At 34.7% G+C, this 16,945-nt stretch overlaps 1 protein-coding gene across 1 annotated transcript in view; it reads left to right on the top strand.

The window, feature by feature from the left end:
- Nucleotides 1-16,945, top strand: part of LOC107694149 (membrane-associated guanylate kinase, WW and PDZ domain-containing protein 2-like) — a 220,476-nt gene that overhangs the window by 45,278 nt on the left and 158,253 nt on the right. The gene's annotated exons all lie outside the window — the stretch shown is intronic.

Raw genomic sequence — 16,945 nt, 5'->3', positions numbered from 1 at the left:
TTTATTATGTATATATAAATACACACACATACAGTATATATTTTGAAAATAACATATTTATCATATTTATATTATTATATTTTATATCATATATAAATATATTTAATATATAAATATAATTAATATATACAGTTTGGATGCGATTAATCGTGATTAATCGTTTGACAGCACTAGTTTTTATTATATTTAGTTATATTACAAGCAATAAATAAAGTAACAAAGCATGTTATAGCTTTTACGGGTTTGTAACGACATGAGGGTGAGTAATTTTCATTTTGGGGTGTACTATCCCTTTAAGTGTATAGTGCATAAAAGTTTTTTTTTAGACAAATCTACCTTACAATTTGTCAATTTATTTTAAAATACTGAATTCATGTTTTATTTTAAAGTTTATTTTGCATTAAACACCAAACAGGCTTAAATCAAAATTTAATTAAATCAGTCATGGAGGCACACAAATGGCACTGTTTACTAAAATGACATGAGGTCTAATATAGGATGAGTTTCTTTCTGATCATATAATCTTATATAAATATCTTACCGGGCCAGCTGGCTGAAGATGATTAAATTAGCATGCAGGGACCTGCCATGGTCTCGTAAATGCAGCTCAGTATTTATGAAGCCATTTGTTTTACTCCACCACTTTTTTATTTGAATAGCTCAATAGATGAATCCCACTTTAAAGCATTCATAGAGGACATCTGTTCTAGTTTGTACAGTGAACGATGAATATTATATTCCATAACAAGTTCACAGGCAGCACCTGCTTTTATTTAATCTAACATAATGTGCAATTTATGAAAACTTTAAGCAGGCTGACTGAAGGATGCAGTATCTGCGTGTGTGATGTGTGTTAAAGACCAGGATGTTAACCCTGTCACGTATCTGTCGGCATGCCAAAGTGCTCTATGAGTGGAATGACAAAAGGACAGTTTCCCGAATAAGAGAAGAGTTACTTGAGCTTTCTTTCATCTCTTTTCCATTTCTCCTGCTCTTTCTGGTGATCCATTGAAAGCTGTGGTGCTGAATACATCTGAAATATGAAATTATTCAGGCCCCCCTTGAGGTTAAAGCAGATTTTATTGCTCAGAAGTTGCTCTTTCATAGATCACAAGGCATAATGAAGCTTTATTTTAGATATCTCAGATGTTTCTCCTAAAATTCCTTTTTGGAGACATTAGAATATACACAAATGAGACAAGCGTTGAAAGTAGAAGCGTAGAGGTATAAAATGAAGATTTTGATGAGAAATGTACTGAAATCTCTTTTGATTGGACTTCTGGGAAGAGTTTGACGCATTTTCAAGATCTCTTAACTAGAGCACACGTATGAGATGAAAGGGGTATCTTCTGATTCTCTGATGTTTCTAAGCAAAAGTCTCCATTTGATCCCCATGTAATCTCACTGCTGTCTATGAGAAAGAACTGAGATGTCATTTGTGATTTTTCCTTTTTTTCTCCTCACATCTTCTCACCCCAGCATTGAGCGTGTGCCTCCAGTAGGAGGTGTTACTGAGTCACGGTCGAGCAGAGAGGAGAGCCGCTTCGTGTGTATAAAAAGACTCTGTTGATGAGAGGAAATGGAAAAAAAGGAGGGAAAGAGGCTGTGAGTGAATGAAAGAACATGGCCAGAGTTTTAATGAGAGCGAAAGTGAGGGAAAGATGAAGAGAAAATCAAGAGATGGGATGCAGAGAAAGTGAGCCAAACGGAGGGATGTCAAGATAGATAAACAGGGAGAGAAAGAATGGAAGAAACAGAGAGGGAGATGAAAAAAATATGGGAATGCCAATAGATGCCACTTCATGAATCTTTCATCTCACTTATTGAACTATTCACAGAGAAATCATCTGTAGTAGCATCTAGACAGAATCTCTTCATCTTTTTTCTTACAAAAATCAACACAAACAATAAAAAACTGGAGAATAAGTGTCAAAGGTATTTTCATCTACACGTCTCACCTTATGCTTTAAATTTGAGTTGTCTAATTTTGTTTCAATGTAGACTGAAAACATAAATTCTAAAAAATGACATAAAAGGATATTAAAAGTGATACGTGCCATTTCTTTGCCGGTTGTGTCAACAAACTGAATTGAAAAAAATAGTGATGTTTGCCAAACACATAATGCCGCCCCAAACTCACAGCACTGATTGAGACAAAATTTTATATGTCAGATACCCAAACAAACAGAACAGATTCTTAAGAAGTCTACATACAAATGGTAATATTAAACAGGAGGGGTGAAAGTACTTTCACAAAGCAAAGCAAAGCAAAGCAAAACATAACAAAACAAAACAAAACAAAACAAAACAAAACAAAACAAAACAAAACAAAACAAAACAAAGCAAAACAAAGCAAAGCAAAATAAACAAAACAAAACACAAATTAATCACTAAACAAAATACAAAACAAAAAAACAAAATAAAACATCAAAGAAAATTGCAAAGCTGTGTTTAAAATAGATCAAGGAGTCAAGTTGAAGCAAGAATGGGCAGAAAAATCATTAAACATGGACAGGAAAAAAAGAGATGTTTAAACTGACTCGTGCTGTGTCAGAGAATAGCCCAACTAAAAACAGCAGTCAGTCACTTCAGGAGTCTATAATGCACTCCAAGAGAGCATGGACATTCGATTGCAGAAACAAATGCAATAAAGAAAAATAAAACATTATTATGTGTTTTTTAAACATCTGTACTATCATTAGAGATGTTCTTATTTTCAGTTAGAGATCAGTAGTGTATTGATCGATTCACAGAGTGATATTATTCTTACGCAACCCAGGTTTCCAGCCCTCAACTTTCCTCAAACAATGGCACTACTTGTATGAAAACAAGCCCTGTAACACTTATTTAAGACATAAATATGTCTATTTATTTAAAAAGTCCAAAAAAAAGAGAACATCTTGGACTACAATATGTAAGCATTTATTCATTCAGTTATTTTGGATGCACATGATTCTGGTGAAAAACCGCCTACTTAGCAAGAGGCTGTCTGACTGACATGTAAAGTGGCCAAATGCTTTGTTTTTATGTCATTTAGTGGCAGGTGTATCTGAAATCAATAATAATACAATATTAATCCAACATGGGAGAAAAAAAGAAAACTCTTTCGCAGGTTCTTGCCTGTCTTTTTAGTGCAGCATATATGAGATAGTCAGTAAGTGGGTCAGTGACTATTAGAGGTCTAAAACAAACAGAGAAACAAACAACAAAGTACTAAATGCTGAATCCATGAGGATAAAACTAAAGTGCATGCATGGGAAATATCATAGTTTTGCAGGACGATGTTTGTCAGACTTCTTACCCAGACTATATTAGTTGAAGATTTAAAAAAGGAATATGAGGAATTGACATGACCAGAGTTACTTTATACAAGATGAATGTTGTCAACCAAGCGTGAATCTGGTAAGGCAGTCGGGATTGTCCATCATTGACTCCAGCCTTGCAGCATCTCCCTTGAGGATTTCTGCTGCCGTTGTGTGTGGTAATCAAACAAAGGCATCATTTGAAGAGAGGCTAATCTATTGTGACTGTTCCCTGCTAATGAGGTGAAATTAACTGCCCCTTCAATCCCACATGGGTCACGACTCTATCAGCACTGTGTGAATTACAGAAATTTAAACAGATCTTAGTCACATAAACGAGCACTGAAAGGATAGTTAAAGGTGAAGTGTGTCATTTTTTAGACGTTTTAAATGATTTCTTCTATTCTGGCTTAAGACAATTATTTGTACATTTATAACCTCTAAACCTGCAAACAGCATGGTACAATTAAATTATCATACTTGACTAGCCTGACACAGCACCATCAACCAGTGGTGTGAGTTTGGGGCGGGGCTATCTTAGAGCTGGACAATAATTCAATATCAATATGTATCGCGATATAATTTTTTTCAATAACGGTGATATGAGCAAAAACAGTAAAATTTAGAAATATTTTCTATTTGAATATATTTTAAAATGTAATTTATTCCTGTGATCAAATCTAAATTTTCAGCATCATTACTCCAGTCTTCAGTGTCACATGATCCAGAAATCATTCTAATATGCCGATTTTCTGATTATCAATATTTAAAACAGTTGAGTACTTTTTTTTCAAGATTCTTTGATGAATAGAAAGATCCAAAAAGCAGCATTTATCTGAAATAAAAAGCTTTTGTAACATTATACACTATTCCATTCAAAGGCTTGGGAGTCAGTCAGTAAAAAATATAGAAATTAATACTTTTATTTAGCAAGGATGCTTTAAATTGATCAGAAGTGATGATAAAGACATTTATAATGTTACAAAAGATTCCTATTTCAGATAAATGCTGTTCTTCTGAACTTTCTATTCATCAAAGAAACTTTATGTTTATGTATATAATTATACTCAGCTGTTTTCAACATGATAATAAATGATTTTTGAGCAACAAATCAGAATATTAGAATGATTTCTAAAGGATCATGTGACTGGAGTAATGATGCTAAAAATATAGCTTTGAAAGCATAGGAATAAATTGCATTTAAAAATATTTTCAAATAGAAAAGTTATTTTAAATAGTCAAAATCTTACTGTTCAAAAACTTTTGACTGGTAGTGTATGTCAGCCTATAGTTTGAAGTTAAAGATATTAACATTAATTAGGTAAGTCTGAGACGATTATTTGAGAGTGATTTCACATTTCTTGTTTGTATGAAGGCTAAATACAAATAAAAGGTGAAAATTAATTTATTTGTGCTGTTTTTTTTTTCTAAAATATTGTCATGGACTTGGCAAATTCATTTTTCATAAGTTTGTATGCACAGACTTCTGTGGTGGGCGTTCTTGGCAGTTTTTATGAGGCTTTTTTTTAATAGTGTTTATATCGATATCGGAATTATATCGTATCGACCGAAATTAAGAAATATATCGTGATATAAATTTTGGCCATATCGTCCAGCCCCTAGGCTATCTGTTTTTTCAACCAATGGGAAACAAGGGGGAGTGTTCGGGAAACCTGTTTGGAAAAAGTCATTATTTTTGCAGTCAGCTTAATTATTTGGAGACATTGGACAGTCTTTTTCATTTACCAACAAAAGCAGGGTTTTTTAGCAGAATTATAACAAAGTAAAGAGCACAGGATGCAAATTAGGGCTTGTAATTAATGCTTTCTTGTGTGTTTTATTCTTGTTGCGCCAATAAGATGGTAAATGTAGTTTAGTTCAACGCTGTTGTCTCATACACTGGCTAAATGGTTAGCATATTCTGCACAAAGTGTGTGCAAGTGAATTCCGTCAATATTCGCAAATTAAATATTACCATAACCAATAAACTTCTGCCATAATTCTTCAATTGACTCGCCTGCAATAAAATCATGGCTCAGATCATTTCCCACTACTTACTACAACATTATTATCAAGTTGATGCAAGCTTTTCTTGTAATTATGGTCATTTAATTGTGACTTGAAAGCAGTAAATGCTTTGTTTGTTTGTGTAGTACTACATGCTGAAGTGACAGTATCTGTTTGAGCAAACAATGGAAGACCGGATGAAGCAGAAGGGGCTGTAGGAATATTTAGACATTATTTCTGCTTGAAGAACTACTATTGATCTGCCAAGACCAGAAGTACCTCTCTTGAAAGGTGTTTAGGCAATTTTTTTTTTTAAAGAATTCTTATTGTAATGGCAATTCTTCGCCATTTCCACAAGGGTGTGTGTTGCACATGATTTGATGCATGAATTTGTAGTGTAAAACTTGACTTTTTCTTTGTCAAATTACATTTGAAAAGAAATCAATCTCAAAAACTATTATACACCTAGTCAAGTTCCAAATACATGAATTTTAGCTTTTCCCCTGGTCAAAAGTCTATGCATATGTAGCCTATCATATATAAAACTAACCAAAGTGTGGTACATGTGATACAATACAAATAACACAAAATATACATATATCAAAACACAAAATCACTTTTAGTGCAAAGAAAACATCACAAAATTCTTTAATGTTGTTTATGGCTGTAACACTTATTTTTGCAGTTTTGTTTGGTGTCACAGAAATTTGCTTGTTTGTATATTTATATACATTTATGAATCTATTTTTGTGTATTTCTGTAGATTAATCTGTGCTTATTTACAGTGATTTTTAGCTGTGCTTCAGCAGATTTTAGGAAGCGTGGAGGAATACACACTGGTTTGACACACAGCTGAGCTGTTTTAGAGCATTACTTGAATTAATTCATGCAAATGGTGCATGAGAAACTGGCAATATCTCTATTATTGTACCGATACAAGCATCATCATGGCATTTAGTGTCGTACAACACATTTCATCTGTTCAGCAAGCCACCTCTGTATCTTATTAATCTACCAGCGTGTGTTTGCGAGAGTTTTTGAGAGCATGTTTCAGAAACTGTCATGCTTTCTGATTACTTCTAATTATTTCTCTGATTTGGTGGAACTCGCTTGCTTTGCGTTGCGGTGTGTTTGTTTTCAGTACACTTACGTACGTGTGTGTGTGTGCATATACGAGCGTGCGGAGTGAATCAGGCTGTCGTTGCGAGCATTACAGAGGAACATCAGTTAGATGATGCTCAGCAGGCGTGAGGTTCAGCGGTTGAATTGATTTCATCTGCGTATAGATGATAGGTGATTTACACCCTCTCTTACTGATGAAGAGTAACACACACTTTAACACGCCCCTCAGGTAGTGCATGAGTGTTTGATGAACTGAGAATGAGTGTAGATTCATATCTAAATCCATTTAATGCTTCCTGGCACTCTAAGAACAAACAGCTATGCATTAATGTATGTGTGTGATGGCCTGAAAGCTGATGGGCCATATGGGTGGCATTTCTGATTTAATAACAAGTGTGTGTCTATTGATCCCTCCGCACAAGATCCATAATGCACCACGCTTTGCTTTCAGTATGGAACTAGGCTTGATTGAGATCAATTTGGAAGGTGTTGGAAAGGCCTTATTTTGGAAACTGTTATTTTATAAATTATTTTGAAAGAGAAAATGGGTTGTGAATATGAATAAAAAAATAACACAAAAATACATTTTAATTAAAACAAATTCAAAACTATTCTTTAAATGTTTATTTATTAAATAATAAATATGTATTAAACTTTTTCCTTGGCTGTGCAGCTTTTCTGTGCATGTAGGAAAGATGTTCAAATATTTGGGTCAGTATTTTTTTTCTTTTTATGTTTCTAAAAGTAGTATTTAAAATGCTCACCAAGGCTGCATTTATTTGATGAAAAATACAGTAAAAACAGGAATTTTGTTGCATATTATTACAATTTAGTAAGCTATTTGAATGCATTTTAAAATGTAATGTATTCCTGTGATCAAAGGTGAATTTTGCATTTATTTGATGAAAAATACAGTAAAAACAGGAATTTTGTTGCATATTATTACAATTTAGTAAGCTATTTGAATGCATTTTAAAATGTAATGTATTCCTGTGATCAAAGCTGAATTTTCAGCATCATTACTCTAGTCTTTAGTATCACATGATCCTTCAGAAGTCATTCTAATATGGTGTTTTGGTGTGTGATACTTTTATTTTTATTCTTTTTTTCAGGATGCTTTGATGAATAGAATGTTCAAAAGAACATTTTTTTTTAAATAGAAAACAAAAAAGTGTTTTATTGTTACTTTTGATCAAATCGATTAATTATTGCTGAATATTTATTTATTTAAAAAAAAACTTGCTGACCCCAGACTTTTAGTATAGTTTTAGTCATATGTTTTAGACATATGTTTACCTGCATGTGATGAATGAATGTTTAAATCTATAAATAAATTTGCAGTTATTTTTGACTTAAAAGCTAATTTAATAGTGTAGACACATACAAAATATCCAAATATCTGCATTCCAGCATATCCATATGCTTATTCACACTGTCAGACTTTAAAATGACCACAAAAGTACTCAATGTCCAGTGGGACTGAGATGACCAGAAACAAAGATTATCAATGAATAGCTTAAATTTAACTTACATTTTGATCTTTTCCTCACAGATATTAAATGACATTTGTGGGGCTTTTTTAGGATATCAACATTGTAAAATACCATCCACTTTTGCTGTATAAAAAATAGCAGCTTGAACATTGTTTAAAAAATTCTCTTTTTGTGCTTCATGCACAGTAAAACATTATACAGGTTTAGCTCCACATTTCATTTTTTATTGATCTTTCCATATAAGTAAAGTCACACACACACTTTATTCTTCCAGTGGCTACCGAAATGCCACAAAAATCTCTACGGACAAAATATTGCAGGTGGAGTGTTCTACTAGGTTTAGAGAAACCTTGCGGATAAATATATTATGAAGATCAAATTATTTCCTTGCTTCATAATAAAATGTATTATAGTGTTAATATTCCTTGAGGCCTCCCGTCTCAAACAGTGTCTGACTGGATGCACAAAGCCTCGTCTTGGTATGGCATAATTACCTCTAGACAAATGGATATGTGCTGACTATGGCTGAATTTAAAATTAGCCTGCTCTGACCCACCACCCCCAATCAATGCTAGTCGCTTTATGTCTCTATTAATGAGATTCCAGCAGCAATGCATGGTTAGAGAAAGCTAATGGGCTCTCACGCTATACAGGACACCTGCAAGTGTTACCTTAAAGAAACTATATTGTATTGGGAATAGTGCTGTCAAACGATTAATCGCATCTAAAATAAAAGTGTTTGTTTACATAATATATGTGTGTGTACTGTGTATATTTATTATGTATATATAAGTACACACACATGCATGTATATATTTTACAAATATTTACATGTATTTACATGCATATATGTATATTCATATAATTTATATTATTTATAAATATATTTAATATATAAACATAACATATTTTTCTTAAATATATACATGCATGTGTGTGTATTTATATATACATAATAAATATACAATGTACACACACATATATTATGTAAACAAAAACTGTTTTTTTTTTTTAATGCGATTAATCGTTTGACAGCACTAATTGGGAACAAGGCTGGGCTCAGGAAACAAAAAGTGTTTTTTTTTTTTGGCTTAGGGCATTTCAAATGCAGCCTAATGTTTGAAAAGATAATGAGATTCACATCTGATAGTTTCATATCAGTGAAGACTAATTAATTAATTAATTAAGGAAGTGAAGTAGGCTGTTCACCCTGATTGTTAAAGGGATAGTTCTCCCAAAAATGAAAGTTCTGTCATTAATTACTCACCCTCATGTTGTTCCAAACCCGAAAGACCTTTGTTCATCTTCGGAACACAATATTTTTGATGAAAGGTAGTAAGGACATCATTAAAATAGCCCATGTGACATCAGTGGTTCAACCGTAATTTTATGAAGCTACGAATATACTTGCGTGGTACTGTCGTGAACGCGCTACGAAGACTGACAGGGAAGAGAAGAAATTGTTGAATAGTCGTTATTTTTGTTTTCTTTGTGCACAAAAAGTATGCTCGTGGCTTAATAAGATTGCTACTCTTTTCCATAAATAGAAGGTAAACAGTGACCAGTGTCTGTCAAGCTCAAACAAAACAAAACAACTATAAAAGTACCTCAGCAGTAGTCAGTGTGATTGGGCACTATATTCCAAGTCTTCACATGGCAAATTATTGTGTTAGCTCTTGGCAAGATTTTAAAAATGCTTCAGCACTTACTTAAAGGGATAGTTTACCCTTTTTACAAATGATGGCACAACTTTAATTTTCTTATGATGCTTTCTTTCTTTCTTTCTTTCTTTCTTTCTTTCTTTCTTTGGGGTGGCAGTGCAGAGATAATGAGGCTGATTTTACAGACTGTGCTGTATGTCCTGTGGTCACTGTTTGCTAATGTGCTGGTCAGCAGGACCTCTCAGCGGCAGAGGGAACATCTGAGAAGCAGTGACTTTGCTCTAATTGGCTTTGAATCTGTGCTCAAATTGGACCAGCTACACATGCAAAGTAGGATTGTGTTAACAAGATTATTATTTTTTTTACTAGAGTACACTAAATGTAGAACTCATTAGTGTCTAAGAAATCACTAAGTATCAAGTATGCAGACTTTTGACTATTGGCATGAAGTCTGGTCCACAAATGATTCTTGTCTAGAACTTGTTACTTAGACTATAAGGACTATCCAAACAGTGATAGTTTGACTGGTTGTAATAAATCCGTAATTATTATACGTAAAGGAGGTGTATCTCTATTGTAGCTGGTTTTATAGATATCTACCTCAATTACTTTTTTATCTGACAGTGGCACTCAGCAACAAAACTCACCTTTATATTAAAGACTAATTAAAAAGCTTTCCATTGATTCTATCCTCTCTTTTCTCTTCCTAACCCATCTCCATTTCTTTCCTTTTCTCTCTCTGCATGAGAAAAAATGGATCAATAGGTTCTCGTCATGGAGGGTAGCAGAAGATATCTACATTTAACTTCTATGAAAGATTAAATAGAATCTTTAAAAAACTACTCTGTGTAAAAATGTTTGTCAAATTCATTTATGAATGTCAAGTAATGTATTATATACAAATAAGTAGAGCCCGACCAATATGTTTTTTTTGGGGGCTGATGCCGATACCGATATTAGGGAGTAAAAAAAGACTGATACCGATATATCGGCCGATATTCTTTATGTGTAGGCTATATTATAGTACAGTATAGTCAAAAGTTTGGACACACATCCCATTCGTGTGTCCAAACTTTTGACTGGTACTGTATCAGTAGCAAACAATGGAGCGCACTCTGCTGGACAAACTAAGTAATTACACCATTCAGAAGCATTTAATCTGCGTTATATGTTCTGTAAAAAAAAAAAAAGCATATCGGCGCCATATACCGATATATCGGTGACAGGCTCATATCGGCTAAACGATATATCGGTCGGGCTCTACAAATAAGTATAAACTATTATTTTTTTCTATTATTTCATGGAGATTGGCATACTACTTGTAAAAGCATATCAGTCTATTATTATTTTACGGGATAGGCCTATTTCAGATAATCCTACCCATAAACAAAACTTGAAGACAAAAAGAACTGTGCTTGGCCAGTTTACATATCTGTCAGAACCTCCTGTCTGAATGGGTAGCTGTTGTCCAGAGTGAGCTGCACTGAGGACCAGACTTTTTTTGCCTCAAATCAAAAGTCTGACTAGGCGAGACTAATGAGAGTCTGCTGGGCGGCGTGTGTCATGTGATGAGACAGGTCTTTGATAGCTACGACTACAGCATCTCCACCCTGATCTCTACACATAAACACTGTCTTTGATCAGCTCGAGCTCACACATGCTCACACAGAAAGACTGAACGAGGATAATACCACTCTCTGTGCTCTACAGCAACAGATGTGTAGATACGAATTTTAGTTTCAGTAGTATTCTTATGGCTGGTGGTGATGCTTCTGGGATTTGAGCTCATAAGGTTTTAAACTCATAAGGATGGAAGGCAGGCACGCTAGCCAGATGCCATGTGCTGTGGTACATTTTTAAAGGAGCCGTTCTTGCGGTAACAGACAACACATGGTAATCAACTACACTCCACTACGCTCAATTACAATCAGACATCTCAGAGACAAGAGACGAGACAAACAAGAGATTGCTTGGCAGTACTACAATAAACAAATGTGCTAATTTAACATTGCTGGATTTGATTCAGCCTTTTAAATTAAATTGAATTAAACTGTACTCAATGACCTTAGTGAACTGAACAGAGCTTAATCGAAATGAGATGGGCTGTGCTGAACTGAATTGACCTAAAGAAAGCTGAACTGCTAAGCTGCTTAGCTCAACTAAACTGAGTTTAACTGAACTGAATTGAACTAAACTGAGCTCTACTGAACTGATTGAACTGAGATGTGCTGTGATGAGCTGAACTGTGCTGAGTTGAATTCAACTAAGCTAAACTGAGTTGAACTGAGATGTTGTGCTGTAGTGAACTAAACTGAGCTGTACTGAAATAAACTGAGCTCTACTGAACTGGTTGAACTGAGATGTGCTGTACTGAACTGGGCTGTGTTTCCCAAAAGCATCGTAAGCCTAAGTACATCGTAGACCCATTGGGCCTCATTTACGAAACGAACGTATGACAGAAAATTGGGCGTACGGTCGTTTCAACGCAAAACTCGGAATTTATCAATATGGATGTGAGCGGTGGCTACGATCAAATCTCACGTCTGGTCTCAGCTCGTGTACGCAAGTTTTTGAGTTACCTGAACTTGCGCGCAGCATAGTAAATAAGGTGGAGAATGGTTTTTTGTTCATTTTTATTTTCTTAACCGTCAATCGAAGCTCATTAGTCGATCGTTAACCAGTATGATTAGGATGTCTTTTTTTGTTGTTGTTGTTTTGTACAGGGCTTTAGCTTTACATGCGCGAATAGCAGCTTAAACAAGACCACGAGGATTCAATTGTCGCATCATGCACCTGCAGCGCTTCTGTGAAAGGAGAAAAACAGAAATTAAGTCTATAAAAGGAATAAAATAAATAGGATCACACAAAATATATAATATAATATAATTAACAGAGGAAAAAAACTGTGCAACAAGTATAGGCTACGCCCGTTTTTGTGACACTCTTAATGCATTTTATAATTTTTTTCTTTATATCTTTATTTGATTTAATCCACCTGATCACACAGGTAATTACAAGGTTAATGGGTGTTTTTGCAGTAAGATCAATTTCTCTTTCATGAGATTACTTCCTCTTTTTGGCCGGGTTTCGTTTCTCCGCGTCGTAAACTCTAGGGGTGAGGCCTTCTAAACGAGGGTGTTTTTAGGGGCGTGATATTCAAATGACGATTGTTTTCTGCCGCCACATTTATCAACGAGCGATTATTCGTACGATGAGATTGGCGGCATATGAATGTTTCATGAATCACACGTGAACTCTGTCATAAGTTGATTTGTGCGCAGGGATCTGCGCTCGTTTCTACGTTAGATTGATAAATGAGGCCCATTGCCACCAATGGATCTACGATCAATTTAGGCTTACGCTGCTTTTGGGAAACGCAGCCCTGAACTGTGCTGAATTGAATTCGACTAAGCTAAACTGAGTTGAACTGAGATGTTGTGCTGTAGTGAACTGAACTGTACTGAACTAAACTGAGCTCTACTGAACTGAGTGTACCTTAGATGTGCTGTGCTGAACTTAACTGAGCTGTACTGTATTGAATTGAATTAAAGAAAGCTGAACTGAACTGAGTTGCGCTGAGCTGAACTAAACTGAGTTGACCTGAACAGAATTGAACTAAATGAAGCTGTTCTGAACTGAGCTGAGATTAACTGAAAAACTGAACTAAACTGAGCTGAACTGAACTGTGCTGAATTGAATTCAACTAAGCTAAACTGAGTTGAACGGAGCTGTTGTGCTGTAGTGAACTGAACTGTACTGAACTAAACTGAGCTCTACTGAACTGAGTTTACCTTAGATGTGCTGTGCTGAACTGAACTGAGCTAAGCTAAACTGAGCTGGACTGAACTATACTGAGCTGTACTGTATTGAATTGAATTAATGAAAGCTGAACTGAACTGTGTCGAGCTGAGATGTGATGTACTGAACCATACTTTCCGTACCCACTGTACCTTAGATGTGCTGTGCTGAACTGAACTGAGCTAAGCTAAACTGAGCTGGACTGAACTATACTGAGCTGTACTGTATTGAATTGAATTAATGAAAGCTGAACTGAACTGTGTCGAGCTGAGATGTGATGTACTGAACCGAACTGTGCTGAACTGAATTGAACTAAACTAAACTGAGCTGTTCTGAACTAAACTAAGCTGTACTGAACTGAGTTGAACTAAGATGTTGTGCTTTAGTGAACTGACCTGAACTGTACTAAACTAAACTAAACTGAGCTGTACTGAACTGAAACGTGCTGAACTGAGCTAAACTAAACTAAGTTGTACTGAATTGAGCTTAGACGTTGTGCTGTAGTGAACTGAACCTTACTGAACTAAACTGAGCCGTGCTGACCTGAATTAAACTAAACTAAACCAAGCTGTACTAAACTGCACTGAATTGAACTGAACTAAATTAAACTAAGCTGTACTGAACTGAACTAAACCAAACCGAAGTGGGCACAGCTGAACTGAAATGAACTGAACTGAGAGAGTTGAACTGAAATGTTGTGCGGGAAATGTTAATCAGGGGTGCGTTTCCCAAAAGCAACTATGGTCTCAAATTTCTTCGTTACCAGTAGAGATCAATGGAACTAATGACCATAGTTAGCTAACAATGATTTTGGGAAACACACCCCCTGAACTGAACTGCACTAAACTAAACTGAGCTGTACTGAATTGAGAGAGTGTGCATTAAAAAGACTGAAGTTAGTGTATTTTAGGAAGTCTCCTCATACATCTTATCTGTATCTCTGGCAACTTTTGGATTTAGTATTGAACACTCTAATGTCCTTTTAATGTCCTCTTTAATTATTAAAGCATAGTAAAATATTTACTGCCCATATGAACAACTCTTAACAATTGTGTCCATTGTAAGAGCTTTAAACAAGCCTCATCATTTATGACAAATTTGACAATTAGAAGTACATTCCTGCCCTTTAATCTTCAGGGTTATTACACTGCACACAATATCTTTATTTCTCCACAAAGACATCACTCATCTTTTATAAACTTGTCATTGTGTGATATCTGTAAAATGAACTGAGAAACAGAGAGACTGTGTGTGTGTGTGTGTGTGTGTGTGTGTGTGTGTGTGTGTGTGTGTGTGTGTGTGTGTGTGTGTGTGTGTGTTGTGTAAATGATGGAGGCTGCAGCTCCTTCTACAGCCCTGAGGATGATGGACATTTTCTATTAACCACTCTAACGCCACTCCCAGTGTGAGAGATGAGCGTGTGTGCTCATGTGTGTTAGATGCAACTCAGATAGACTACTTCTACATTCCGCCAGACTCTTGGACTACACCGATTGACATGTCTCAGATAAGACACTTTATCACAGGAAAGTATGATACTTTAGAGCCAATGATCTGATTTTTATTATTATTATTATTACTATTATTTTGTTAATTGATTCATTAATAATTTAGTTATTTAGTTTAGTAAACATACTATGGGTCTCATTTAATTGCGTGGATTAAGCATATTTATATGCACAGGATAACTTCTCATGAAAAATTTCCACCTAATTCACAACACTTGCATATGCACATGAATTTGTTCTTAACCTGTTCTAATGCTATAATGCTAATGAATTTGAAGTATTCTAAATGAGCGACAATGTGCTTGAGGTTAGTAATTCGCATAAACACAAGCAAACCATCTCCATATAAGGCTTTCCACAAAAAATTGCTTTACAGCCTTCCATTACTCTTATGAAATATATAGAATTTAAAATGAAATATCTATACATTTTAACACGTTTCATTTTGTAAGGCCACCCAGAGTTTTATTTTGTATTTATTTTTTACGTATGTGTGGTTTTAGTGGTTTCAGCTGTTCTTGTTGTTCAGTCTAGAATAAGAATTTTGAATAGTTAATGAACAAGTACAAGTGATTTTTTTATTAAAACATTGCTATGTAGATTTCATGCTCTTGGTAAATGAGACCCAATGCATGTATTATTAGCATGTTTTCATTTTTACATTAAAATGTTTGAACTGAAATCTTAACAAGGACTGACCGAATCATCCGCTCCATTATCCTGGAGGCTGTTGAAGAAGTGAGACCGTTCGTCCTCATCATCCATGTAGACGGGCGGCTCGTATGAGGTGAGGAATGTCGAGGGCCTGTACAGGTGCTTATTGAGGTGGTGCTGTCGCTTACTGGAGGCCTGCAATTATAAACGGCATGTCCTATCAATAAATATGCACTGTAAAGCATTGTAAATAACTAATCATGATACCTATATATACACTAATATGATACTATATATATATATATATATATATATTAGGGCTGTCAGTCGATTACAATTTTTAATCTAATTAATTACTGTCACGATTCACACTGGGAACACGGGAACGAAGGAGCGAGGAGACAAGGAGTAAAGCAAATCTCTTTACTCTTTAAAAAAAGTCTTTAATGAAAACAAAGCCGGGAACACGGGAAACACTGAGTACATGAAATGACATTTAACAGCGAACACTAGACACTAGGAAACACTGGGTTTAAGTAATGGAGCAAACAAAGGAACTGATGAGATGATTAATAAACACAGGTGGAAACTAATGAACTATAATGAGGAACAGGAACAGGAAAACCAAATATGGGCATAATCATAAACATGGAGCATGTGGGGGAGGAAAACACAACACGAAACATGGAACAGAGTCTGACAATTACAGGGTGCTGCTATTAATTAATCTAATTAATTGCAAACTAAATTTAGCTGTGAAGATACCCCCAAAAGATAATTTAAAGCTATTATTGTGTTAAATGTTTAGGCTACAATGGCCTAACATAAAGTATGGAACATAAAAGAAGATCATTTGAGAAATATCGCAATAGTTAAATAGTAAAATAGTAGTAAAACAGTAGTCAAAAGTAGTTAAATAGTTAAAGAACAGCATTTATTTAAAATTAAAATCTTTTTCTAACAATATGAGTCTTTACTATCACTTTTTATCCATTTAACACGTCCTTGCTGAATAAAAGTATTCATTACTTTCAAAAAAAGAAAGAAAAAAATGTACTGACTCCAACCTTTTGACCGGTAGTGTATATTGTAACACAAGATTTCCATTTTGAATAAATGCTGTTTTTTTATTTTATATTCATAAAAGAATCCTGAAAAAAGTATCGCAGGTTCCAAAAAACATGAAGCAGCACAACTGTTTCCAACACTGATAATAAATCAGCATATTAGAATGATTTCTGAAGGATCATGTGACACTGAAGACTAGAGTAATGATGCAGAAAAATCAGCTTTGATCACAGGAATAAATTGTATTTTAAAGTATATTAAAATAGAAACTGTTATTTTAAATTGCAATAATATTTCACAAAATAACAGGGTTTTTTTCTGTATTTTTGATC

Source organism: Sinocyclocheilus anshuiensis, unplaced genomic scaffold (genome assembly GCF_001515605.1).
Source record: "Sinocyclocheilus anshuiensis isolate Anshui unplaced genomic scaffold, SAMN03320099.WGS_v1.1 scaffold1003, whole genome shotgun sequence".
Classification (NCBI taxonomy): Eukaryota; Metazoa; Chordata; class Actinopteri; order Cypriniformes; family Cyprinidae; genus Sinocyclocheilus; species Sinocyclocheilus anshuiensis.
Note: the sequence above shows the minus strand (reverse complement) of the source record. Positions and strands in the feature narration are given on the sequence as shown.